The 27,144-nt window shown below is 44.9% G+C and overlaps 1 protein-coding gene across 5 annotated transcripts in view; it reads right to left on the reverse strand.

The window, feature by feature from the left end:
- Arhgap39 (Rho GTPase activating protein 39) overlaps positions 1 to 25,837 on the reverse strand; it is a 101,386-nt gene extending 75,549 nt beyond the window's left edge. For 4 of the 5 annotated variants that reach the window (XR_006020874.1, XR_005286821.1, XM_038342090.2 and 1 more), the window contains exon 1: positions 25,680 to 25,837. The gene's annotated coding sequence lies outside the window, so the exon portion shown is untranslated. Of the gene's footprint in view, positions 1 to 25,588; positions 25,657 to 25,679 lie in introns of those variants that run through there. The other variant, XM_038342087.2, reaches the window with a different exon arrangement.
- Positions 25,838 to 27,144: the final 1,307 nt, after the last annotated feature.

Raw genomic sequence — 27,144 nt, forward strand, 5'->3', positions numbered from 1 at the left:
AAGGATAAAGCCACTTTGAAGAACAGCATAGCAGTTCCATAACAAAGTTAACCTGCCCAAGAGAAAGAAGCACGTGAGTTCATTCTGTCACACATGCAGATCCCCACAGTAGCTTCACTTCTTTTGTGTTTGTTTTGTTTTGTTGACACAGGTCTCTCCATCCTGGCTATCCTGGAACTCACTCTGTAGACCAGACTGGCCTTAAACTCATAGACATCTGCCAGCCTCTGCCTCCCAAGTGTCGGGATTAAAGGCACACACCATTTCTGCCTCGCCTTAGGCACATATATTTTATTATTTGGTCTCTAGTTGATGGAAGTGTTTGGAAAGGATCAGGACATGTGGCCTTGTTGGAGGAGCTATGTCTCTGGGGGCGGGCTTTGACATTTCGAAAGATTCCTGAGATTCACAGTACTCTCACCCTGCCTCATGTTGTAGGTCAAGATTTGAGTGCTCTGTTCCTTCACTCTGCTACTGTGGACTATTAATCCTCTGAAACCATAAATCAAATTAAACACTTTCTTCTATAAGTTGCCTTGTTCATGGTGTTTTATCACAGTAATAGAAAAGTAACTAAGACAGGTACCCCAGATGGGAAGAAAAACCTATGCCTGCTTGCAAGAGCCAGTTAACATACCCTCAAAAGAGAGGTAGCAAGGGTCCTTGGACCCCCCACCTAAGATTCCAGCCCCACCCCACTCCCAGACTTTTGTATATAGTTCTGCCCTAATTACAAGGTCTCTGGAAGTGCTAAGGTATTCAGCTGGAGAAAGTTAACTGAAAGGGAAGCTCCATCTAGACAACTATGGGAAAGCCATTATCCAAGCAGTGTAATACTTCCCAGTGCAGCTGCCATGGGATTCACCACACCTGTAAGAAGTCCCTCAACTATAAGGAAATAAACTCAGTAAATTCATTGGTTCCCAGAATGAACTTTGGTGGAACAGTATTTGTTCATTGGAGTGGACACTGCTTATGTCTCTTCAGGGATGGAATTCTCAAAACAGCAAGATTGAGAACCTGTGTTTCAGTTCCCAGAACCCACATAAAAGACAGAGGTGAATAACCTCAGCTCCATGTAGATGGAGACAGGCAGATCCTGAGGGCTTATTGGCCAGCCAGTCTAGCCAAAACAATAAGTTCTAGACTCACTGAGAGACCCTGTCTAAAAAATGTAAGGGTAAGGGACAGTGAGATGGCTTGGTGGGTAAAGGTACTTACCACCAAGTCTGGAAGAATTCACAGGTAGAAACAGAGTACCAACTCTTGCAAGTTGTGTTCTGACCTCCATACAGGTGCACACATATACACATACGCACGTGTGCACACATTCATAAAATAAATTTTTAAAATAACAACTGAAAAACATTTTTAAAAGGGAGAATAAAAACCACCAACATAGATCTCTGTCCTCCACATACACATGCAGAGGTGAGCACACCTGCCACACATGTACATCCACACACTCATGAGCTAGATATGGTGGCACAAACCTATAACCCCGGCACTCAGGAGGGAGAGGCAAAAAAAATATCACAAGTTCAAGGTCAACCTAGTCTACATAGCTAGTTCTATGTCATCCAGAGTTATATAACAGGACCCCACCTCAAAAATAAATGAACAAGACTATAATAAAGGAACAAGTAAAGGGGTCTCCTGCCAAATCTAGCAACCTGAGTTCAATCCTTGGGACAATAATGGAAGGAGAGGACCAACCCCTGCACGTTGTCCTCTGACCCCCACATGCATTTGTGCCATGCACAGCACATTCATGCATACACAAATAAAAACATGAAGGACAAGAAAAATGCCATGGCATCCTCTGAGGATCTCTGAATTCCAAGGCCAGATTATAAACCAAAGGACGAAGTCATCTAGACCAGAGAGCAGTCTTGAGCTTCTCCTCAGTAAGGAGCGGTCTTTAACACTGCATCCATGTGCCATAGCTTAGAGGTAATGGGGTCTGGCAAAAACCCAAGCCGGGCAGTGGTGGCACACGCCTTTATTACCAGCGCTCGGGAGGCAGAAGCAGGCAGATCTCTGTGAGTTTGAGGCCAGTCTGGTCTACAAGAGCTAGTTCTAGGACAGGCTGTAAAAATACAGCAAAACCCTGTCTCAAAAAAAACCAAAAAAAAAAAAAAAAAAAAAAAAGGTTAACCCAAGAAGAAAGTAAGTAGTAGAAGCCCATGCATGGCAGCCTTCCCTGTCAGGGAAACTGTCTGCACAGGTAGAGGATCTGCAGCTCCAGGCTAAGACCTTGATTAGAGAAGAGAGTCAGACTCTTGCTGAAGGAAAATTGGAGACCGAGGGAGAGTGACCAGTACGTGGAGAGGATGGGCAGTATCCAAGTGTTACTACAGGGCTTACAAGCCTTAGAGGAAATATTAAGATTATAAAGTTGGGGTTGGAGAGATAGTTCAGCAGTTAAGAGCACTCTGCCAGAGGTCCCAGGTCTGACTCCCAGCACCTACGTGGAGCTCACAACCATCTGTAACTCCAGTTCCAGGGCATCTGAGGCCCTGGAACTTGTACCCTTCCAGGGTGATGCACACATGTAAAACACAGACATATATGCAAGCAAACCATTCACGCAGAAGAAATAAAAATAAATCTTTTAAAGACAAGACTATAAATTTTGTCCTATGGGAAAAGCCACTAAAGCGTTTAATCAGAAGAACTACATGATGTAATTTAAACTAGTCAACAAGGACTGATGGGAGTATCAGCACTTGGACAGGACGGTCTGCCCAGATTCCACACATACTGAAATGGGAAAGGTCCACTATACCAAGAAGCCTGGATGTCAGAAATGGCCAAAAGGCAGGCAGGCCTCTAGCCTCCAAGTTACAGGGCAAGCCAGAGAGTAGGGTGCTTGCTCACACCCAACACATCCCACAGAGTGAAAGCGCAAGAACAGGATCTGGACGTGCCCAGGACAGCTGCACTTACACCCGTGACTGGCAGGTAGTCTCTTATTACTTTACCTTCCTCTCATCTCTTCACAGCTCTCTGGCTCATCCTGTCACAGACCACTCCCAGGACTTCCTCAGTTTTGCTATCAACACTCAAAGCAGAAATTCCTTCCCTTTCTCAGCCCACAGCCCTTCTGAATAATTCTCACATCTCTTAAGGTTTATTCATTTAGAAGGAAAAAGAAAATGGGGATAGCCAACCATCCCACAAAGTCATAACATGGATGAGGATTACAACAAACAACAAAAACACTGTTGTCTTGAGCTTTCTATTTTTTTTTGTTTGTTTGTTTTTTTCGAGACAGGGTTTCTCTGCAGCTTTAGAGCCTGTCCTGTAACTAGCTCTTGTAGACCAGGCTGGTCTCGAACTCACAGAGATCCGCCTGCCTCTGCCTCCCAAGTGCTGGGATTAAAGGTGTGCGCCACCACCGCCCGGCTTGTCTTGAGCTTTCTTATAGAAAAAAGTCTATGTTCAAATCTTGACTTGTAAAAGTAGTTTTCTTTAAATATATACAAATGCCCTGTTGGGTATGGCAGCACACACTTTAATCCCAGCACTCAACTGGCAGAGGCAAGTAGATTTCTGTGAGTTTGAGGTCAGTCTGCTCTACAAAGTGAGTTCCAAGACAACAGGGCTACACAGAGAGACTCTGTCTCAAAAAAAAAGATATGTGTGTGTGTGTGTATGTATATATGTGTGTATATATATACATATATATAATCCCCAAAATGTCCTATCACTCATGCTTTTTATTTTGGGGGGATTTTTATATTAAATTTTATATTATTAATACTAGTGTTGGCTGAATTGGAACTCACTATATAGACCAGGATGGCTTTGAACTCACAGAGATCCACTTGCCCGTCTCCTGAATACTGGGATTAAAGGTGTGTGCCATCATACCTGGCTCACTCATGTTTTTCAAACCTTCCTTCTACCATCTTATGTTTTGGTAGGCTCTGCATGAATGGGTGTGCCCATCTTGTTTTGATAGCCTCTACAGAAATGGGTCTGAGAACATCTTGTTTCGGTAGCTTCGCACAAGTGGGTGTGAACATGCACAGCCACCCATTAAAGGTCCATTGTGCAGTCTTTTCATGACACAGTTCCTTCTGTGAAACATGGAAATCCATATGCCACTCCAGAAGAAAACATAGTTCTTAATTCAACATAACCAACCAATCTGCCTTTGTGTTCAGACACAGAAATACTGATGCCCCTTAACTGTTCATGCTTGGAGCAACTGCCCAAGACCCTCCAACTCATCTGGAATGAAATTTCTGCCATTCTTCTTGCCAGGAGCACCTTGGGAATAGGACCGTCTACTTTTCAAGGGACACTGACCTATCATGTATATCACAGACCCATGGAGTTTCAGGGGCTCTCTTGGCATCACCTTTGCAACATGAGCAAGTTTTAGCTTTCCATCACTATAATGAACTACCCAGTATCATTAACTTACATGAAAAGGAGAATTATTGAGGACTAGGGAGATGACCTGGTGGGTAGAGCTACACAAGCATGAGAACCCATGTAAAGCTGGATGCAGCAGTAATCCTCTCTAATCCCAGATGGTCCTGATTCCAGATGGGAAGCAAAGACAAGAGATTCTCCAACATTGGGCAGGCTAATTAGCCTGCTGTACACATCAGCAAGAGAGCCTGTCTCGAAAACAAGGTGGAAGGCGTGGAACAACACTAGAGGTTGCCCTCTGACCTCAACATGCATGCTGTAGTACACATGTGCCCACACTCAAACACATGAAGATTTAAAGAAAAAGAGAAAAGGCCCAGCATGGTGATGCATGCCTTTAATCCCATCAGCACATAAGGCAGAAAGAGCTAGATCACTGTGAGTTTGAGGCCAGCCTAGTCTATGCAGCAGGTTCCAAGGCAACCCCCACCCTCAGCCACATAGGGAGGTGGTGGTTATGGTTCTAGAAAGGTGGACCTACTGCTTTGAGCCTCTGGTGGAGATGCCAGAAGGCAATGGTAGGATGTGTATCAGAGCAAACTGCTCCTACCAGAGGCCAAAAATCAAAAGGCGAAAAAAGACAAAAAACAAACAAAACAAAACAACAACAAAAAGCAAGCCAGGCCGGGCGGTGGTGGCGCACGCCTTTAATCCCAGCACTCGGGAGGCAGAGGCAGGCGGATCTCTGAGTTCGAGGCCAGCCTGGTCTCCAAGAGCTAGTTCCAGGACAGGCTCTAGAAACTACAGGGAAACCATGTCTCGAAAAACAAAACAAAACAAAAAAAGCAAGCCAGAAGTCAAAAGACAAAACTCCTACAATCCCCTTTAAAGACATGCTCCCAGTGACATAAGGATCTCTTATTTGGTCTTACATGCTAAAAGTCTCCCTTCCAATAATGCCATTCTGAGGATCAAGCCTTTATACAAGAACCCTTGCAAGACATTCAAGATCCAAATTGCAGTGCAGTAGTGCCCAGTGTGGCAGAGCAGGACTTTAATTCCAGCATTTAGGGGAAGCAAAGGCAGGTGGAGCTCTGTAAATTTGAGGCCAGGTTAGTCTATATAGTTAAGTTCCAGGATAGCCAGAGCTACAAAGCCAAACTATGTTTCAAAAAAAAAAACAAAAACAAAACAAAACAAAAAAAAAAAAAACGAGAAAACATCTAAACTACCGCAAACCAAGTATCAGGGACCTCTCACTCCTACACCACCACAGACTGCCAAACCCCTTCTTCTCGTTCCACATCCACCACCGCAAAGCTTTGCGAGTGAAATTCCACCCACTCCAATACTCCTGCTCCTCCTAACCATGATCCTCCAGCCTGGACAACACAAATGCAGCCCAGTGTCCAGTTTCTTGGCATCAGATTTCACTCCTCTTCCTCGTGGTGCTCTGGACCCCTGGCATGCTTATATGTCAAAGTAGCATCTCTGGCTAATCCAGAGCTCCCCTTTCTATACTTTACTTGCAGTTAAATACAACCACAGGAAGCATGACTGCACAGTCTCTCTACCCTCTCAAGCCCCCTTGAATATCCCTCCCTAACCTGATCAGACAAGCCACAGTCCAGTATGAAACCTTGTCACAAGAAAAATAAGAAAAATAAACAAAACCAAAGTGATTGGCACCAGAGAAATGATGTCTGAGACTGCCCTCCAGACTACATATGCACATATAAACACATGCACTGCATGCACGCACGTGCACACACACACAAACAAGATTTTAAAAGTCATCTAAAAATCTTATATCACCTATACTAGTAGCACTTTGGTGGAGGCCCTGCTCCAGCTGTCTTCATGCCCTCTACACAAGGACAGCTGTAGCTGTGGGCTCGGCAGTGTTCTCTCTCAGGAAGGATTCCTCTTTCCCAGCTGCTCTGCCTTCTTCAGCTCCAGCTCTGTTCAAATGCATGTTCTCTGTGAGCCCTCCTCCATTGTCTCTACCACTCGGCCACAATTTCACTCCTCCAAATGTAAGAATGTAGGTATAGTGAGAACAAAGACTGGTCAGCATCCTCACTGTGACGTCTCAGCAGCTACGAGGTTTTTCTAGACACACAAACTGTGCATTTATATCCTGGGGCCAGGGAGGTGACAAGTGACTCAAGTACAATTATGATGAAAGGGAAAGCTCTGGACTCGTGACACTTGGAACTCAAATACAGGTTCTTCTAATTAGCTGTGTGACCTGGGTCTGTCACAACCTTCTACAGCCTTATACCCTAAGCTATTACACAAGGTCAGGAGTACAATCATATAGCTTGTTCGGAGTAGAGTATATGAAATATAGTGTGTATCCAGACTGTCATATGGAATATATGAATCAGATTATAATAACAGGCTATGTTTATCTTTAAAATATTTTTCTAGATTCTACACATATTGACAGCATCTCCTGACAAAGCAATGTTGAAACCATTTCATGAGCAATATATTCCTGGGGAATTTTATTTACAATTCCTCCCTACATTTTTGAGATAGGGTTATGTAGCCCCAGCTGGCCTCAGTGCTGAAATTACAGGCATATATCACCACCCATGGTCCTTAACAACCAACCCACCCCCTTTAAAACCTCTTCTCAGAAGAAAAAAACAAAGCTATGGAATTATTAATACCTGAAAACTTGCAGAGTAGAATGTTAGAAGCCAGATCTGTTTATTCCCCAATTTTTTAAAAAAAGGATTTTCTTTATTATTTTATGTGTGTGTTTTGACTGTATGTATGTCTGTGTGCCATGTGTATGTAGTATATCCATAGAAGCTTGAAGAGAACATTGGATCCCCTGGAACTGGAGTTACAGATAGTTGTAAGCCACTATGTAAGTGCTAAGAAATGAACCTCAATCCTACGGAAGAACAGACAGACAATGATCTTAACCTCCAGGCCCTCAAAAGAATTTTATTTAATGCATGCACAAAAAATTTAAATGTTAAATGTTTTTAATGAATATTATTGTCCACTTAGAACTATTAATCAGACAGGAGAAAAAGAACATATGTTTGCATTCATACATATCCTCCAGGGCTGTTGCTATTATTAATTCCAGGAATCTATGAAAAAGTACTGGTGAGAGGACACATCCCTGCAACACTCCTTGATTGTCTTAGACTGATCACTTAGTTCTCCACAGACTTTGCCTAATGCAAAGGTGTCTTTATAGATATTTTCTAATATTCTTATAATTTTCTCTGGGTACCTGTAGAACCTCATTGTTTCCCAAAGTCCTTTCCTCCAAATGCTATTGAATACCTTCCTGAAGTTGATGTAACAGACATATAAGTCTTTTCCAAATTCTTCGTATTTAATTGCCTCAAAGTGAAGATCTGATCAGCAGCTCTGGAGGATGAGGAGTAGGTGTGCAGATAGATGGTATGCGTATCAATAACTTGCATTTTGCAGACGACACAGCACTACTTGCTGAATGTCTAAATGAGCTGCAAGCCATGGTAAACAGAGTAGTGGAAGTAAGCAAAAACCTTGGTATGAAAGTAAACATTGAGAAGACTGAGATACAACACATGGGAAGGGCGCACAATTTTTTAATTTTAACATTGTAATAAAGAATCAGAACCTCAAGCAAACAGGCAGCTTTGTCTGTCTGGGAAGAAACCTCAGTTTAAAGGAGGGAACTATTTCAGATGTCAAGAGGCAGCTAGGGACAGCAAGGGCTGCATTCCAGGCACTAGGAAACGTTTGGTCAGCAAGAGACATAACAACAACAACAAAATTACAAGTCTATGAGACACTCGTCTTGAGCTGCCTTCTTTACAACTCCGAAACCTGGACAATGAACCCCTCATCAGAACAGCAACTTTGAACAGTCTGAGACAGTAGGTCTCAGGAGGATTCTAGGCGTCACATGAAGAGACAGGCTGTGCAACGATGACAGTAAGAAACATCTCCATCTACAAAGGAAGTAAACTACAGGATACGGCAACAGTGCTTGAGATACTCAGCCATGTCATGAGAATGAACGATGGCAGATACCTAAAGATAGCACTGCTTGGAGGAGTGCATGGGATAAGGCAAAGAGGAAGGCCCCAAAACGCTGGAGAGACAGCATATAGGAAGACTGTAGAACCTTGGGTATGACAATAACACAGCATCTAGGGCTGCCCAGGATAGGAACAGCTGGAGAACCACCATAAATGGGCTACCCATGCATGCTTAAGCATTGTCAGGGCATACATGATGATGATGATGATAATACATATATTAAACATAAAACATAAATGACAATTGAAGACAGCTAGCTGCTGCCAGGAGGGATCCTGGACAGTTATAGTATAAAGAAAGATTTTTCACTGCCTACCTTTTCCTTTTCAGAGCTTACTTTGTCTTTAGATGTGTACATGTGAAGATCAGGGTGAACTGCTCTTGCTGGAGACAGTTCTCTTTTTCAACCATGGGAAGGATCATCTCAGGTCCTCAGACTTAGCGTCCTTTACACGCTCACCATCTTGCTGGCCTTCCCTTTATGTTTTTAATTTTTATACATTTGCCAAAATACTTAATATTAAAAAGAAAAACCTAAGCTGGGCTGTGGTTGTGCATGCCTTTAATCCCAGCACGCAGGAGGTAGAGGCAGAAACTCTGTGAGTTCAAGGCCAGCCTGGTCTACAGAGTGAGTTCCAAGACAACCAGGGTTACACAGAGAAAGCCTGTCTCAAAAATCAAAAAGAAAGAAAAGAAAAACCTGGATACTAGGTTGATAGTTCAGTTGGCAAAATGCTTGCTTGCCTTGCAATCATGAGTATTTGAGTTTAGTTCCCAGAACTCATGTAAAAAAAGTCAAGTGTGGTGGCACACACTTTGTAACCCTAACGCTGGGAGCCAACCCTGGGGCTGATGGCCAGCCAGGCTAACCTACCTGGCAAACTCCAGGCTAACAAGAGACTGAAAGCTGTAGAGTTGGCTCAGCAGTTAACAGCACTTGTTGATCTTGCAGAGGATTCTGGTTCAATTACATCCTCTGCACCCACATGACGGCTGACAACCATCCATAACTCCAGTTCCAGGGGACTAATACCCTCTTACAACCTCCAAGGGCACCAAGCACATGTGCAGTGCTCACAGTATATGCAGGCAAAACACTCATACACATAAACTTAAAGAAAGATCTAAAAAAAACAAGGGAGATGTTACCTGAGGAATGACCCTTGAAGTTGTTCTCCAGTCTACACACACACACACACACACACACATACACACATATGTGTGCACTCACACAACCATGAACACATACAGACACACACACACATAAAAAGAAAAACTTTTAAAAGGATCACTTGGAATAGAAAATTTAAAAACATAATTAGGGAAACAATATATAATAGCAAAAGGAATATTTAGGAATAAATTTAATCACAGTACAAAAACTGAACAATGAAAACTATCAAACATTGTCAAAACAAATCAGAAGCCGGGCGGTGGTGGCGCACGCCTTTAATCCCAGCACTCAGGAGGCAGAGGCAGGCGGATCTCTGTGAGTTCGAGGCCAGCCTGGTCTACAAGAGCTAGTTCCAGGACAGGCTCTAAAAAAGCTTCAGAGAAACCCTGTCTCGAAAAACCAAAAAAAAAAACAAATCAGAGACAAAAATAATGGTGAGACAGCCCATGTTCATGGGCTGAAAGACTAAACAATATTAAATATAAACATCCTGGGCTGGAGAGATGGCTCAGAGGTTAAGAGCACTGGATGTTCTTCCAGAGGACCAGGGTTTAGTTCCTAGCACCCACATGGCAGCTCACAACCATTTGTAACTCCTGCTCCAGGGGATCTGATGCCTTCAGATAGACATGCCTGTAGGTAAAACACCAATGTACATGAAATAAAAATGAAGAAATTAAAATATAAACATCCCATATTAACCCACATATTCAACAACAGTTCCTGCCAAAGTCAATCCTATATTATTTGAAAAAATGGCCACGCTGACCCTTAAGGTTATATGGAAATGGTAGGACCCGGAATTGCTAAAACAATCTTGAGAAAGACGAAGTGATAGACTCGGACTTTCTGACTTAGAAGTCTACTGCAAAGCTACAGGAGTCAAGACAACATGGCACTGGCATAGGCTAGGTAAAACAACAACAGAGAGTTAAGAGTCAGAAAAAAAAAATAAAACCTCCATTTACAGTCAGGTGATTTCTGACAAGGGTGCCAAGACAATTCAATAGGGAAGTTTTCCCAGCAAATGAAGCTAGCAAAGATCAACAGCTACGCACAAAAGGGTAGCGGTGGACCTGGATCTCAAAATCTGTAAAAAATTAACTCTGTCGGCCATTGTGGTGCATGCCTGTTATGTTAGCACTCAGGAAGAAGTAGGAGGATCAGGAGTTCAAAGCTAGCCTCAGCTACATAGTGAGTCTGAGGCCAGCTTTGGCTACATAAGGCCCTATTTCAACTCTCCCTCAATACATAAGTAACAAATAACTCAAACAGTTCAAATACCTAGAGGCATAGGTAAGACACAAAACAACATATAAAGATTAAAAAAATATCAGTGCATGAACTAAAAATCATACAATCCTTAGATGAAAACACAAGAGTAAAGTTTCTGTTATTTTGTTTGTTTGTTTGTTTGTTTGTTTGTTTTGGCAGGAGTTTTGCCATGTACCTCAGACTGCTCCTGAACTCACCACACACCCAAACTGGTCTTGTGTTTGCAGCAAACCCCTGGCCTCAGCCTCCAGAGGCATGTGTCGCCATTCCTGGCAGGAATAAATCTTTGTGGCCTTAGATTGGGCAATGGTTTCTTAGCTACAATATCAAAATATGAGCAACTAAAGAAAAAATACACTAGATTTCATCAAAATTAACATGTTTATGCTCTCAATGATATTATCAAAAAGTGAAACCCTTCTAGGACGACAACACAATGGACAAAGCACTTGCCATGAAAGAATGAGGATCAGAATTAGAGCCCAGAACCCACGTAAAACCCAGAAAAGCACAGCAGATGCAAGTTATCCCAGTAATGGGGAGGTAGAGACTGGGATCCTCTGGACAGGCTAGCTAACAAGAGCTGTGCTCAGCAAGAGACTTTTGCCTCAGCAAATAAAGTAAAGAGTGATCAAGGAGTGCATACAACATCAACTTAGGGCCTACACACACACATGCACACACACACCATACACATAGACACAGACACACACATGCACACACATCTATATATACATACACAATGAAAAATATCTGTAAATCATGTATTTGAGCAAAGACTTTTATTCCAAATATATAAAGAACATATAGTTCTATAATAAAGACAACCACCTGAGCTAGGCGGTAGTGGTGCACACCTTTAATCCCAGTACTCAGGAAGCAGAGACAGGTGGATCTTTGTGAGTTCGAGGCCAGTCTGGTCTACAGAACGAGTTCTAGGACAGGCTCCAAAGCTACAGAGAAACCCTGTCATAAAAAAAAAAAGGGGGGGAGGAGGGGGCAGGGCTAGGAGTACAGCTCAGATATAGAGCATATATTTCACGCAAGCCATGAATTTGATCCCTGGCACTGGAAAAATGAAGAGGCTAAGGGGCAGAGGGGGTAGAATCAGAATTAGAATTCAAGGTCATCCTCCACTATATAACAAATTCAAAGTCAGTGTTTCTTGATTTTTAGGTTTTTTTTATTTTTCAGTCTTTTTGTTTGTTTGTTTTTGTTTTTTTAAGTAGCTGGAGGGTCCAGCACTATTTGGATGGAGTGGCAATTATGTTTCATAGAATCTTTGTCCTAGAATACTACAGGTAGTTTCTGTTATAGTGCTCTCTGCCATTTCCTGGGACTCTGGTGGAAGGCATTTTCCCAACAGTCAGGATTGTGTTCAGATCTACATAGGATAAATTTCCCCAACCCACAGGGCTCTTGCTATTTGGACATAAGATTGCATGTTGCATGTCCTATGAGTCAGAGTGAAGTAGCTTCCAGAGTTCTACATGTTGCTTTTCTATTAATTTGTCATGATGTGGATCTTTTGTTTTATAATCAGTATTTGCCTGTGCTATGAAACCCTTATCCTTTTTTTGTTTTATAGCTGAGAAGAAGGTTTTTATTGTAGACATGAGGGAGAGAACAGCAGAGACATCTGGAAGAGCACAGAGCAGGGAGAGAAAGCAGTGGACTGGACATGGCCAGCAGACTGAACCAGGCCATGCATGAGAGGAGAGAAAGGGGAAAAGTGAGAAAGGAAGAGGAGAGAGAAAAAAAAGAAAAGACAGGGCAAGAGGACCAAGAGGGAGCCAAGGACCAAGAGGCCAAAAGAGAAAATTCTTGTTCTTTTAGCCAAAAGTACTAGAAGCAGCTCTGGTTTCTAAAAGTTGGATGAGATAATGTGGCGGGTTCCCAAAAATTCTCCTGTGGATACTCTGTAGGGATGTGCATCTACCCCAGCTACCTCCTGGGAAAGCATGGGTTTCCTGCCCCAGGTCACTTTGGCCAAGGACAGTCCTGGTTCGGGCGCAGAACCCTTTTCAATGGGTAAGGCAGAGTCCTAGTGCCTGGTTCTACGCTTGCCAGGCCTGCTTACTTTCACTCCAACTTCAGTCTCTCTTGACAAGTGATACTCAAGCACCCAGAGGTAAAGGAGACAGTCTAGGTCTCTGTTGGGAACACAGGGTTGTATTGTGCTCACTCTGTGGGTGGCATGGCTAGCAGTAGCCTAAAGTTGTAGGCAGACTCATAGGAGGCTTTATACCCTAAGGGTTGCAAAATTTAATCTGACTTCTGGGCAAGGCTGTTGGGGACTGCACCTGAGCTGTTACACAGGCCGCAGAAGAGTGTATCTTAATAGGTGGTGGGAAGAGCTAACAAGTAGGAGATCTGTCCAGCAGCTTTTGTGTGGAGTCCAGTATATGGAGAAGATTTGGGACACTGTTTACAAAAACAAAACAAAAGCTAGGATGGCAATTCATGTCCATGATTCTGAAACTTGTAAGGCTAAGCAAGTATCAGGTCAGCCTGGCTACAGTAAAATCCTGCTTCTAAGAGGAGGAGGAGGGAAGGAAAGAGGAAGAAGAAAAAGAAAGAGGAGGAGGAAGGAAGAAGGAAAAAGAGAAGCCTCCAGGGAAAACACTGGAAAGAAGGCTAGGAAGATGGCTTGTTTGGTAAAGCACTAGCCACAAAGATGTTTAAGGACCCGAGTTTAATCACAGCACCCATGTACAAGTCAGGCACGGTAGTACATACCTGTAGCCCTAGCACAGGTCCAGGAAACACCTAGCTGGAAAGAGGAAGATCTTTAGACCTTCCTGACAAGATACTCTAGCCAAATCTGCCAGCTCCAGATTTAATGAGACTTTGTTTCCAAAAACTAAGGTGGAAAACAAGAAAGACACCATGTACATACAAGCAAGTATATGAACACACACAGAGACACACCGGAAAGGTGAAAGGGGATGGTAAATAGACAAAGACTGTCACATCCATACCAGCACTTGGGTGGCAGCTGTACCTCCACACTCCACTTCAGTTTACACTGCCCCTGCTGTACACTGTTCCATTAAGACCAGACTGCAGCCGGGCGGTGGTGGCGCAAGCCTTTAATCCCAGCACTCGGGAGGCAGAGGCAGATGGATCTCTGTGAGTTCGAGACCAGCCTGGTCTACAAGAGCTAGTTCCAGGACAGGCACCAAAGCCACAGAGAAACTCTGTCTCGAAAAAAAAAAAAAAAAAAAAAAAGACCAGACTGCAACAGGACAGTGTTTTGTTGGTTCCTCAGCCTCCTAGAGAAACTCATCCATCCCTCTGCCTCACGACCCAAAGGAAACAGGACAGTGGTCTAATCTGCAGATGAGAGCTGAAGCTCAGGAAGTAAAGTAATATACGTGATCCACGACAAAGTGCAGCCCAAGATTCTGCACCCAGACCTGCTTCAGCAACACCTCAGAGACTTCTGCCTTGACACAATCTCCAGACTATACCGAGGCCAGAGCCTTTTGACTTCCAACTGTGGAACGTTCCCTTGAAAAATCTTTTTTTTTTTTTTTTGGTTTTTCGAGACAGGGTTTCTCTGCAGCCCTTGAAAAATCTTAATCATTCTTGTTTTTAACAGCTCTATTGAGAGAGAATTCACACACAACCCCCCCCCGTTTTAATTATGTAACTTTAGTATAGTCACAGTCATATACAACCCCTCAATGGCCAACACTTTAATTAATCTAGAAACCCCATGCCTCAGTCATTCCCTAACCCTTAGCAACCACTAGTCTGCTTTCTCTATGGATCTGCCTATGCTAAACATTTCATATACATGTAATCATACAAAAGCAGGCGTGGCAGCCTTGTAATCTTGGCATTTAGGAGGCTGAGGTGGGAGATCTTGAGTTTGAGGCCAGCCTAGACAATATAGCAAAAACCTATTGCAAAAAGCCAAATATACCAGGTGGTGGTGACGCACGCCTTTAATCCTAGCACTAAGGAGGCAGAAACAGATGGATGTCTGTGAGTTCCAGGTCAGCCTGGTCTACAGAGCGAGTGCCAGGACATCTAAGGATACATAGAAAAATCCTGTCTCAAAAAACCAAAAATTAAAAAAAAAGTCAAGGGGCTGGAGAGATGGCTCAGAGGTTAAGAGCACTGGCTGTTCTTCCAGAGGGCCTGAGTTCAATTCCCAGCAACCACATGGTGGCTCACAACCATCTGTAATGAGATCTGGTGCCCTCTTCTGACCTGTAGGTACACATGCAGGCAGAACACTGTATACATACTAAATAAATAAATCTTAAAAAAAAAAGTCAAATAAATAAAATCATACATATGTCTGGCTTCTTTCACTAGGCATAGTATTTTCTTGTTTGTTTGTTTGTTTGTTTGCTTGGTTTTCAAAACAGAGTTTCACTCTGTAGCTCTAGCTGTCCTGGAATTCCCTACGTAGACCAGGCTGTCCTCAAACTCACAGAGATCCACCTGCCTCTGCCTCCTGACTGCTGGGATTAAAGGTTTGTGCCACCTCCCCTGGCTAGGCACAGTTTTTCAAGGTTCATGTATGTTATAACAGGAATTAATAACTCATTTCTTTTTATTGGCAAACAATACCCCTTGCTATGGATCTATCACATTTTGTCCATCTACCCATTGATGACATTATGGGTTGTGCCACTTTCAGCTACCATGACTATTATGGCCACCTTTTGTGCAGGAAGTGTGCTTTCCTCTTTTATTTTTTTATCACATTTATTTATTTACCGTATGTGTGTGCATGCTTTAGCACGTGAGTGCAGAAGATACTTTTTGGTTTCTCTCCTTCACTGTGTAGGTTCCAGGGATCATACTCATGTTCTCGGGCTCGAGAGTGTTGGGGACCCCACCACCCCACCCACTGCAAGCCTCATGGCCCGTAGGGGGACTATCTGGGAGAGGTGCAGACATTGGGTCCTAGCTTTCCAGAGACTGGCCTCATAGTTTACTTTTCTTAAACATTTCAACACAGTGTAACTTGTGACCTCTGACCTTTACTATGCAAATAGTTCCACTGCTTGATAAAACAGAGCTCAGGGCTAGGGCCTAGAGGAAGATCTGTGATAAGCATAAGGATCAATTCTATTGGTGGAGAGAACAAAATTCGCGGAACCTCTTTCATAAGGACGTATTCTATTACTTCAGGATAGGGTCTAAACAGTGCTCAGGATTCAGGGGGAGGTGGCTCCAATAAAATAGCAAAGAATCACCAGGTTGTTGGTTATTTTTCACACTGGCATTCCAGGTGACAAGGCATCATTCATTTCCTTCTGTTGAAGGAAACAGGCCCACGTGATAGAGAATCCTAGTTTCTCTGATGCATACTCTAAGCTGTGCTACCTACAGGGCAGCAAGCATACGCCCATGCTTCCCCTTCTTAACCATAAGAAAACACAAAAAGGTGAACTCAATTCCAGTGGAGAAACTCATTTTTCTGATCAACTACAATATTTAAAATATAAAGAGACAGATAATGGGAGAACAAATGTCCAAAAGAAGTACATAATTGAAAATATGCGAGATAAAACTGAGCCAGGCAGTGATGGCACACACCATTAATCCCAGCACTCAGGAGGCAGCGACAGGCAGATCTCTCTTGAGTTTGACGCCAGCCTGGTCTACAGAGAGAGATCCAGGACAGCCAGGAATACACTATGGGGGGGGGGGGGGGGGGGACAAACAAAGAGATGATAAAACTGCTCTCATAGAATGACTGACTAAAGAAATAAATACTATTTCTCAAGGAGCGTCTCCAGGCACATTCATACATTTGGAAAAGTGCCTAATGCCTTGATTAATTTCCCAATATTCACCAGCAGGAGCTAGTTACATAAATTACAACATGTCCCCTTACTACAGAACACCACATAACCATTTCAGCACTGGAAAAAGTACTGATACAGTACAACCTGCTGATACAGATGAAGGAGCAAGAGTTATGTAGTGGTTTGAATAAGAACAGCCCCATAGGCTCATATATTTGAATGCTTCGTCACCAGGGAGTGGCAGTATTTGAAAGGATTATAAGGAATAGAAGGTACAGCCTTGTTGGAGTAGGTGTGGCCTTGTTGGAGGAAGTATGTCACTAGGGGTGGGCTTTGAGGTTTCAAAAGACCATGCCAGGCCCAGGTTCTCTCTATTGGCCTGCAGATCACAACATAGCTCTCAGCTACAGACCCAGCACCATGCTGTAAGCCTCTGAAACTGTAAGCAAGCCCTCAATTAAACACTTTCTTTTATAAGGAATGCCTTGGACATGATGTCTCTTCACAGCAAAAGAACAGTGACTAAGACAGGTCAGAAACATTTTCAAAAAAAAAGAGCAGGAAAAAGATTGCATACACAACAGCACTTTCAAAGTGTCTGTAGGAAAGGTTGGTCACCCGCCTTCAGGGAACCAGGCTCCAGAAGAAACCAGAAGGTTCCACGAAGCACCTGCATACTTCTCTACCATGTAATTATATTATCTGTTTTAATTATTAATAAATAAAATTAAAAAGTTTATGAAGCAAAATAAAGCAAATGTACCCAGAATCAAACAGGCTAAGCTTCAGAAAGTAAGAGAAAAGAAAAATCCCAATTAATTGGAAGCAGCCAAGATAGAAGAGATGAGAGTCAGTCCTTCAATCTCCTAACACTGAGGATAATCACAGCTCCTACTCACCTATCTTTACTGACATTAAAGACCAGATGCAACAAGACATCAAAATGCACGTTTTACTGAGCACACACCTTTAATCCCAGCACTCAGAAGGCAGAGGCAGGTGGATTTCTGTGAGTTCCAGGGTAGCCAGAGATATACAGAGAAATCCTGTCTCAAAAAAATCAAAATTAAAAAAAAAAAAGAGCCACAATGCAAAGTAAAGCCTAGACCAGTAGCCACACAGTTGTCAAGGAGAGAACAACAGACCAGGAGACACACAGACACTCGGGGCTGTAGCAGAGAGCAGCATAGGAGGCACTGGAAATCCAAGAAGAACACAGGGTGACAAAAGAATATAGTTTATCATCACCCCTGTTCTCACAAGTCCCTGGCCATCCCTCTGAGAAGGATAACCAAAAATGGTTCCTGATACTGCCAAATGCCAGAGAGGAATGGTCAAATCACCACTGGACCAAACATAAAAGCAACAATGTGGAAGGAGGGGCAAGGCCAAGGGTGCTACTAGTAACTAAGCAGACTTGGGGTCCCAAATAACAGAGACAAAGTCTGAAGAAAGGGGGGTGAGGTCTATGAGAATCTGAGAGGCTTCTGTGTGCAGATGGACTGACTACCATCCCAGGCTGAGAGAGAGAAGCCTCACTTCCACATGGCAGGGAGCATGGTGACTCATTTTCTAGGGAACCATGATTATGTCTCCAGTCTACATTTTCCCCTCCTACCCTGCTCTGGCCTACAGAAGCGGAGCCACCAGTTCAAGACAAAGCTTGACTAGACACAGTGAGTTCTTACTACCTGACTGTCATAAAAACATGTACCACGGAAGCAGTTGGCCTAGTCTTGAGAAAAAGGTTATAAGCAAATGAAATATTAGCAAGAAGTAAGCTCTTAAGATGGCCTTGAACTCCTGCTCCTCCTGCCTCCCCCACGCCATCCTCACTCTGGGCCCCAGTGCTGGGATACAGATATGTGCCACCACACAGCTTTCCTATTCTTTTTTTATTTTATTTGTTTGTTTTTTTTCAAGACAGGGTTTCTCTGTAGCTTTGGAGCCTGTCCTGGAACTAGCTCTTGTAGACCAGGCTGGCCTTGAACTCACAGAAATGAGTTCTGTGCCTCTGCCTCCCGAGTGCTGGAATTAAAGGCATGTGCCACCACTGCCTGGCTAGCTTTCCTATTCTTTGCACAAACTTTTAAGCCCTATACACCATCTATACCCTATTTTTGTGCCTTTGCTTCCAAACTTGAAGCTCCTATCTACAATGCTATGCTATCCTTCCTCTCCCCCACTGAACTCTGGCAGAGGCAAAATCAGCCCATGAACTACATCTTTCCTCATCACTATAGTCCATGCAATCATTTGCCCTCGAAATTTCTAGGGAAGCAAGCCAGTTCTGTAAATACACAAGTAGCCTATCACAACGACTCAATTCTGCCAAAGCAACCAAAACAATACAAAAATGAACAGGATTGGCTAGTATAGATAAAACTTTATTGCCAAAAGAGACCAGGGAAGTGCAGAAAGACAGGAGTGTCTACAAATAGATTATAACTCCTGACCCCTAGTCTAGAGAACTTGTCTGGCCTTTCACTCATTCTGTTAAGGTTTTGTTGTTGGTTTTGGTTTTGGAGATTGAGTTTTTATTCATTTGTTTTGAGATTTTATTATTTTTATGTTGTGTACAGATAGTATCCCTGAATATATATCTGTGCATCACATAGGACGGTGCCTGAAGAGGCCAGAAAAGGGCATCAGATCCCCTGGAACTGGAGTCGCAGATAATCCCTAGCCTCCATACGAGTGCTGAGTACCAAGCCTAGGTCCTTTAGAAGAGCAAACCAATACTCTTAACCATTGAGTCATCTCTCCAGCCCTGTTTTGGTTTTCTTTGAGATAATATCTCACTATGTTTCCCTATCTGGTCTGGAACTCCCAGAGATCTGCCTGCTTCTGCCTCCCAAGTGCTGGGATTAAAAGTATGTAGCAGCCACCACTCCTAGATTGTTTTCTTTAAATCATACTTGTGTGTGTGTGTGTGTGTGTGTGTGTGTGTGTGTGTGTGAGTGTATGTGTGTATACATGTGTGTGGGCGCATGCATGTGGAGGCTAGAGATCCACTTTTGATAATCAGTTCTCTCCACCATTTATATACTGAACTCAGGTCATCAGGCTTATTAGCAGCAAGCATCTTTACTTGCTAAGCCATCTCACCAGACCCGTTTTAAAGGTTGTTTTTTTACTGTTGTTGTTTTGGTTTTTGATATTCGAGACAATGTTTCTCTGTAGCTTTGAAGCCTGTCCTGGAACTAGCTCTTGTAGAACAGGCTGGCCTCAAACTCAAAGAGATCCGCCTGCCTCTGCCTCCCGAGTGCTGGGATTAAAGGTGTGTGCCACCACCTCCCAGCTTATTTTTCTATTATATTTTTTTATTTATTTAAAAAGAGAAGGCATGGTGACACATGCCCTTAATCCCAGCACTGAACAGCAGAGGCAGGTGGAGTTCTGTGAGTTTTAGTCCAGCCAGTGCTACAGTAAGGATCTTTTTTTTTTAAATATTTATTTATTTATTTTGTATACAATATTTTGTCTGTGTGTATGCCTGAAGGCCAGAAGAGGGCACCAGACCTCATTACAGATGGTTGTGAGCCACCATGTGGTTGCTGGGAATTGAACTCAGGACCTTTGGAAGAGCAGGCAGTGCTCTTAACCTCTGAGCCATCTCTCTAGCCCCAGTAAGGATCTTTTTTGCTTTTGTTTTTTCTCTGAGACAGGGTCTTTATGTAGACTAGGTTGGCCTCACATTCACAGAGATCCACCTGTCTCTGTCTCCAGAGTACTGGGATTAAAGAAGTGTGCTACCATGATTGGCTAAAAACCTGACTTTAAAAAAATACAAACACAGTCAGCAGTGGTAGTACATGCCTTTAATCCTAGCACTTACTTTAAAAGGCAGAGACAGGGGATCTCTGAATTCAAGGCCAGCCTGTCTACAGAGTGAGTTCCAGGCCAGCCTGTGCTACACAGAGAAACCCTGTCTCTAAACATACACACACACACACACACACACACGATTTATTTTATATATGCATGTGTGGGCATGTGCATGCCAAGGCACCCATGTGGAAATCAGAGGACATCTTCTGGGAGTCAGTTCTCTCCTCCCACTATGTGAGTCCTGGAAACTGAATTTAGATCATCAGGTTTGGTAGCAGGCACTTTTACCCCCTGAGCCATCGCACCAGTCTTAAATGTTTTTTAATTTATTTAACTTTATTTTATTTAAGGGTGCCAAATCCCCTGGAACTAGAGTTAGAGACATTTGTGAGCTGCCATGTGGGTGCTGGGAATTAAACCCAAGTCCTCTGGCCTCTGGAAGAGCAGCCAGTGCTCTTAACCACTGAGCCATCTCTCCAGCCCCCCAGTCTTAAAATTCTATTTATTTTTTATTATTTGTGCGTGGGGGGGGGCGCGGAAGGGGGTAGGAGGAGATATGCAAACCTTGGCATAAGTATAGTAGTCAGAGGGCAACTTTTTAGAGTTGAGTCTCTCCTACCTTTATGTGGGCTCCAAGGATTGAGCTCTGGTCATAAGCACTGCATCATCCAGACAAGTGCCTTAACACCTGGTCTGTTTTTCTTTCTTTATTATTTGTTCACTCGTGTATGTCCACATGTGAATGTGCATCCCACTGCATGCATGTGATTATGAGGACTTTGCCAAGTCATTTTTCGCCTTCTACCAGGTGGGAAGCAGGGATAAATTCAGATCATCAGGTCTGGTGGCAGATGCCTTAAAGTCAAGCCATCTCTGGCCTCCCCCCCACTCTTAATGGGCAGGAGGATGGGGGGCTTTTCAAGACAGGGTTTCTCTGTGTAGTCCTGGCTGTTCTGCAACTCACTCTGCAAATCAGGCTGGCCTCAAACTCAGAGATACACCTGCTTCTGCTGGGATTAAAAGCGTGCACCACCACTGCCGGCTCATTTCTTTTCTTTACTTGACATGGTGTATCATATAACCCAATCTGGCCTCAAATTTGTTATGTAACATTGAATAACCTTGAACTTCTGGTCCTCCTGCCTCCAACTCCCAGAAGTGCTGAGATGGCAGGCATGTGCCACCACACCTGGTTTTATGGGATGTTAGGGAATCAAACCTCAGGCTTTTGTTTATACTAGGCCAACACTCTACAACTGAGCTACATCCTCAACCTATGTCTGGCCTGCCTCCCTTCCAACCTCCATGTTTGTAGCACTAAAATGCATGTACAAGTAACTGTACATAGATTAGTTGTTCAATTTAAAAGCAATGCTTAGGTAACACTTATATGGAATATTGGGAAATATTTCTAATGCTATTACGATTTTGCCAACAAAAACTTAAAAAAAAAGCTGTACCAAACACTGAATCAAAAACAACACACACACACACACAAGAACAAAACAGATGATGCCAGGATCTTCTTAGTACATATACTGCAAAAAGATTAGTATGGATTCATCACAAGACAATAGACACAGGAGAGCAATTTGCATCACCATAACTCACAACAGATGCCAATAAAGGTCACCTATGTCAGTATCACACTTCAGAGATGGACAGGACAGTGGGCACAGCTGACCTGCTTGAGCTCAAGAAGAACATCCCGTAACTGTCAGCCACGGGGTTTCAGGCCTTGGTCGCTGTAGAAGCAGACACAGGCAGTGCTACAAGCCAGGTGAGGAAAAACTTCCCAGCAGGATGCCAAAAGCTGCCCAAGGACAAAGCCCAGGTCAGACTCATCACTGGGCACAGGGACATAAAGATGGGAGTAACTTAAGGGTCAATGAGAGAAGGAACCAGGTGGCATAGAAACCTCAAAGAACAGAGATTTATTCTTTTTTTTTGTTGTTGTTGTTGTTGTTTTTCGAGACAGGGTTTCCCTGTAGTTTCTAGAACCTGTCCTGGAACTAGCTCTTGTAGACCAGGTTGGCCTCGAACTCAGAGATCCGCCTGCCTCTGCCTCCCAAGTGCTGGGATTGAAGGCATGCGCCACCACCGCCCGGCCTAAGAACAGAGATTTATTCTTGATTTATTTCTCTCTCTCTCTCTCTCTCTCTCTCTCTCTCTCTCTCTCTCTCTCTCTCTCTCTCTTTCCCCACTTTGGTTTTCCAAGACAAGGTTTCTCTGTGCAACAGTCCTGGCTCTCCTGTAATTTGTTTTGTAGATCAAGCTGGCCTCGAACTTACAGAGATCAACCTGCCTCTGCCCTCCACCCCTGCCCCCCAGTGCTGGGATTAATGGTGCGTGCCACTACTACCCCAAAAGGGTAAAATTTTTATCTGGGGAAGCAAGAAAAGAAACAATGGAAAAAGGCCCTCCTGAATTGGTAGCCAAGACAGTCTGTCCCTGCATGCACATGGATGCACATCTAGTCTACGTCAATGAGCAAACCTCATTCTGTGTAACTCCTAATCCATAACCTTTGCCCCAGAACATATATGGCAGAGGCCAGAATGACACGGGACTACCTTTTTTCTTTTGTTTAAAGACATGGTCTCATATAACTCAAGTGGTTCCTATAACCCAGGTTGGCCTCCTACTTTCCTCTCCCAAGTGCTAGACACTCTGTTCTAAAAATCAAACATCCTCACTGTCAGTGCCACGAATCTCAAGACTTTATTTCATTTTTCTATCAGAGTACAAATGAAATTTTACCATTTTCAAGAATAAATTTGCTGAGCGGTGGTGGCACATGCCTTTAATCTCAGCACTCAGGAGGCAAAGGCAGGCATATTTCCGTGAGTGTGAGGCCAGCCTGATCTACTGAGCTAGTTCTAGGATAGCCAAGGCTACGGAGGTAAACTGTCTAGAAACACATACACAAAGTAAATTTGAGATAAGGAGGGGAAAGTGATAAGGAGATCCTTGGGAAATGTGGCAATCCCCCTCACTTTGTTTCACAGCCTGTCTTCTCTTCCAATAACTCACCAAGGCACGTACTGTGCAAGTGACACCAAGCTCTCGTTCTGGGACTGACATCTTCAGGGTCAAAGTTCATTTTAATAAAATTACCTCTCTTAATTCAAAGGCAACACCGTGAAGTACACAATGGCCCTGTGGGCCTGACTCACATTACCCAGGAACTGCATACACCTTTTCTTCTGGCAACACCATCTCATCTATCCCAGTTGGTACTGTGGTAGTCTATGGTAGTTCACGAGATGCTTGCTTGCTTTCCAAAAATACTTTTTAAAAAATTCTATGCAATTTATCTAAGTGTATGAAATTCCTTGTTTTACCCTTGCAACAATTTGCTTCCAGCCAGCTAGATGGCTCAGTGTGAAAAGGCACTCTGATCTCAGTTCAGTCCCTGGAAACCATATGGTAGGTGGTGAGAAACAACTCCTAAAAGTTACTCTTTGACCTTTATATGCCAGTGCTGGTTCACGCCTGCGCGTGCGTGCACACACACACACACACACACAAACTAAGACAATTAAGATATTTTAAGCCAAGCATGACAATGCTTGCCAGACAAGATCATGAGTTTGGAACCTGCCTGAGCTACACAGCAAAACCTTGTCTAAATCAAAATTTAAAAAAAAAAATGTTTCAGCTTATGCACTCTGTAGCACCCAATCCAAACCACACCTAACCCTGACAGCCTGCAACTTAGTAGCAAAAACGGTTCCTGACAGACACTCAAACTTCCAGGTGTGAAAATTTTACAAGTCTTAAGTCACAGAGTCCTCACAACAGCATTCTGAGACCAGTACTATTAGTGTACCCATTTTACAGCCAAGAAACCAAAGGCAAAGAGACCTTACCTATTACCACAAAGCCAGTAAAGGAGGAGTCATGACTCAAGGGCGGTCAGTCTGGCTCCAGAACCAGCACTCATTTTCCCTCTGCTCCAGCCTCTGGCAAGACAGCTGATTAGACCACAAGCTGGAAGGACCCACCTCTACATTTCCTCCTAGGCAGTCTGAATCCCTTAAAGACTGGCTCTCCTGACTATCCAGTCACACCTCTCCTCTTTCTAATCCCCATCCCCCTCGTTCGTTGTAAAAGGGGGAGCCGTGGACAAAACCACCTGCTGTTTACAGACTGCGCCCAGGACGCAGTGCTCAATGGCCCTCCCTAGCTCCCAAAGACAAACGTCCGTATTGTCTGCACCACGGGAGGAACTGAAGCCTCGCAACTGTACGTTTTTCTGCAGAGGTCACTGGAGGCCTGGCCAACCCGAACAACACTGAAGGGGGAGGGGGCCCAGCCGCATTTTTGCGGCTGAAGGTTGCAAAGCGCCCACAGCAGCTGCGGTGAGCAGCAGCATGGAACACACCCACAGCTGCCGCGCCCGAAGCGGGCAGCACGTTTTAAAATAAAGACAGCCTGGCCGGGACGCACAGCCTGCCGGCTCGCAGCCCCCACCCACCCCACGCCTGCTAACAGCAGGCGCCCAGGGAGTTCCAAGACCGAAAGGCCGGGTAAAGGACCACCCGAGCCTGCCGCAGAGGCCCAGCCGCGAAGCCAGGGCGCACCACGCGCAAGCAAGCCATGACCCGACCCAGAGACGCCCACCGACTCCCGGGCTTTGCGGACAAAGCCTGGCCCGCAAGATCCTCGCCCGGCAAGCACCATCGCTCACCACCCCGACTACACAGAGCAAACGGTCGGAGCCCAGCGCGCAGGAAGGACAGGAACATGCACACCGGCTCGGGGCCTGGCCACAGAACGCACACCTGTCCTCCGGCTGCCTCCACACACCTGTCTGCAGGCCAGCCACCCTCACACCTCCCTTCAGGGCCACCACAATCCCAGCCACCTCAAGCAAAGAGCAACTATCTTGGGCAGGGACACACACTCACTCACACCCATCCAAAGGCCGGGCACGCGTGCAGACCATGGCACTCTCACACCCACCCTCCGGTCGGTTCTCTCACGCAAACCCGACTTCACACTTCCTGGCCCTCGGCGGCGGCGCCCTCGCGCGGACCCACCCCGACCGGGTCACCTGGGGCCCCGAATCCTAGCACGACCGTACTGGGGGCCTCCGCCCGGGCCAGGCCGTGGGGCCGCAGCGAGGCCTCTCCGCCATCTTCCCGGCCCGCGCCTCCCACCTCCCGCGCTCTCACCAGCCGGCCCTGCACCCGGCGCGCCGCCGCAGCCCCTCATCACAGACCGCACGCTGCGCCCCAGCTCCCAGCGGCTCCCGGCCGCCGTGGCCGCCGCAGTCAGCGCTCCACGTCCTGGGTCTCTGCCGCTGGTCCAGTGCGCTGCGGCCGCGCGTCCCCCGTCACCAAGCGCAACCCCCCGCCTCCGGCTCCGCCCCCGCGAGGACGCTGCCGCCGCCAGGGGGCGCCGCCCTCGAAACTGCAGTGCGCCTGCGCCACCGCGCAGCCCCTCGGGAGCCAAGGGCGAGCCTCGCCTCTGGCGGAGGCCCCGCCCCCAGTGCCGCACTAGCCTGTCGCTTTGCTCTCACCTGTACCCGCCCACTTCGGGCGGTCTGGGTCACCCCAGGTGTGTCCTGGTGTGGGTGTGACGTGACTTTACTAGTTCTAACCCTGCGGGTGTTTCGGAGCCTGAGATTTACCTCTTCTTTGACACTGGAAAGGTAGCCATTGTCTAAAATGCCCTGCGTACTCCATGTTTCTAACTTCCCTTTATGATTTTCCTTCTTTTATCTCCTTAGCTATTTCTCGTGGTAACTCAGACACGGCCTTTAAATGTGCTCCGTTTTCTATTTTTGTTTTGTATATCATGTGTGCGTGCACACGTGCCAATGGTGCCCGGGTGGAAGTCAGAGGACTGCGCCTTCCACATGGGTTCCAGGGATGGAACTCCCATCCTCAGACTTGCACAGCGAGCCCTTTCACCCACTGAGCCATCTCCTTGGCCCTTTTGAAATTTTTATTACTTATTTTTATTTGAGACATGAGTTTATATAGCCCAGACTGACTTTCAGGATGGCTTTGACATTCTAATCCTCCTGCCTTCATCTCCCCTGTGCTGGGGTTACAGGCATGCACCACCATATCTGGTTTGTGCAGTGGTAGAGATGGAACCCAGCGTTTTTGTGCATACGAGTAAAGCGCTCTACCAAACCGAGCTACATCCTCAGCTGACTTTTGGGTTCCTTTGTGTTTGTTTCTTTCAGATGAGATATTGCTATGTGTGCCCAGGCTGGCCTCAAACTTAAGATCTGCCTGCCGTTTACAGATTACAGGAGCATGTTTCTCACCCTGCCAGTCTTTGCTATCTTTTTCTTTTTTCTTTTCTTTTTCTTTTTCTTTCTTTTTTTTTTTTTTTTGCGGGAGGTGAGGGGGCCTGTTGGTTTTGGTTTTTTGAGACAGGGTTTCTCCTGTAGCTTTGGATCCTCTCCTGGAACTTGCTCTGTAGCCTAGGCTGGCCTCTAACTCACAGAGATCCATCTTCCTCTGCCTCCCAGGTGCTGGGATTAAAGGTACATGCCACCACCTCCTTGCTTGCTATCTTTTTTTTTTTTCTTTAAGTATTACTAGGGCCTGGGATCCATGTCTCTGACCTTTGCATTCATGTATGCAGACATAAGTAATTTTTTAATGATAAAAATACACCTGA

The sequence above is a fragment of the Arvicola amphibius genome, chromosome 9 (assembly GCF_903992535.2).
Source record: "Arvicola amphibius chromosome 9, mArvAmp1.2, whole genome shotgun sequence".
NCBI lineage: Eukaryota > Metazoa > Chordata > Mammalia > Rodentia > Cricetidae > Arvicola > Arvicola amphibius.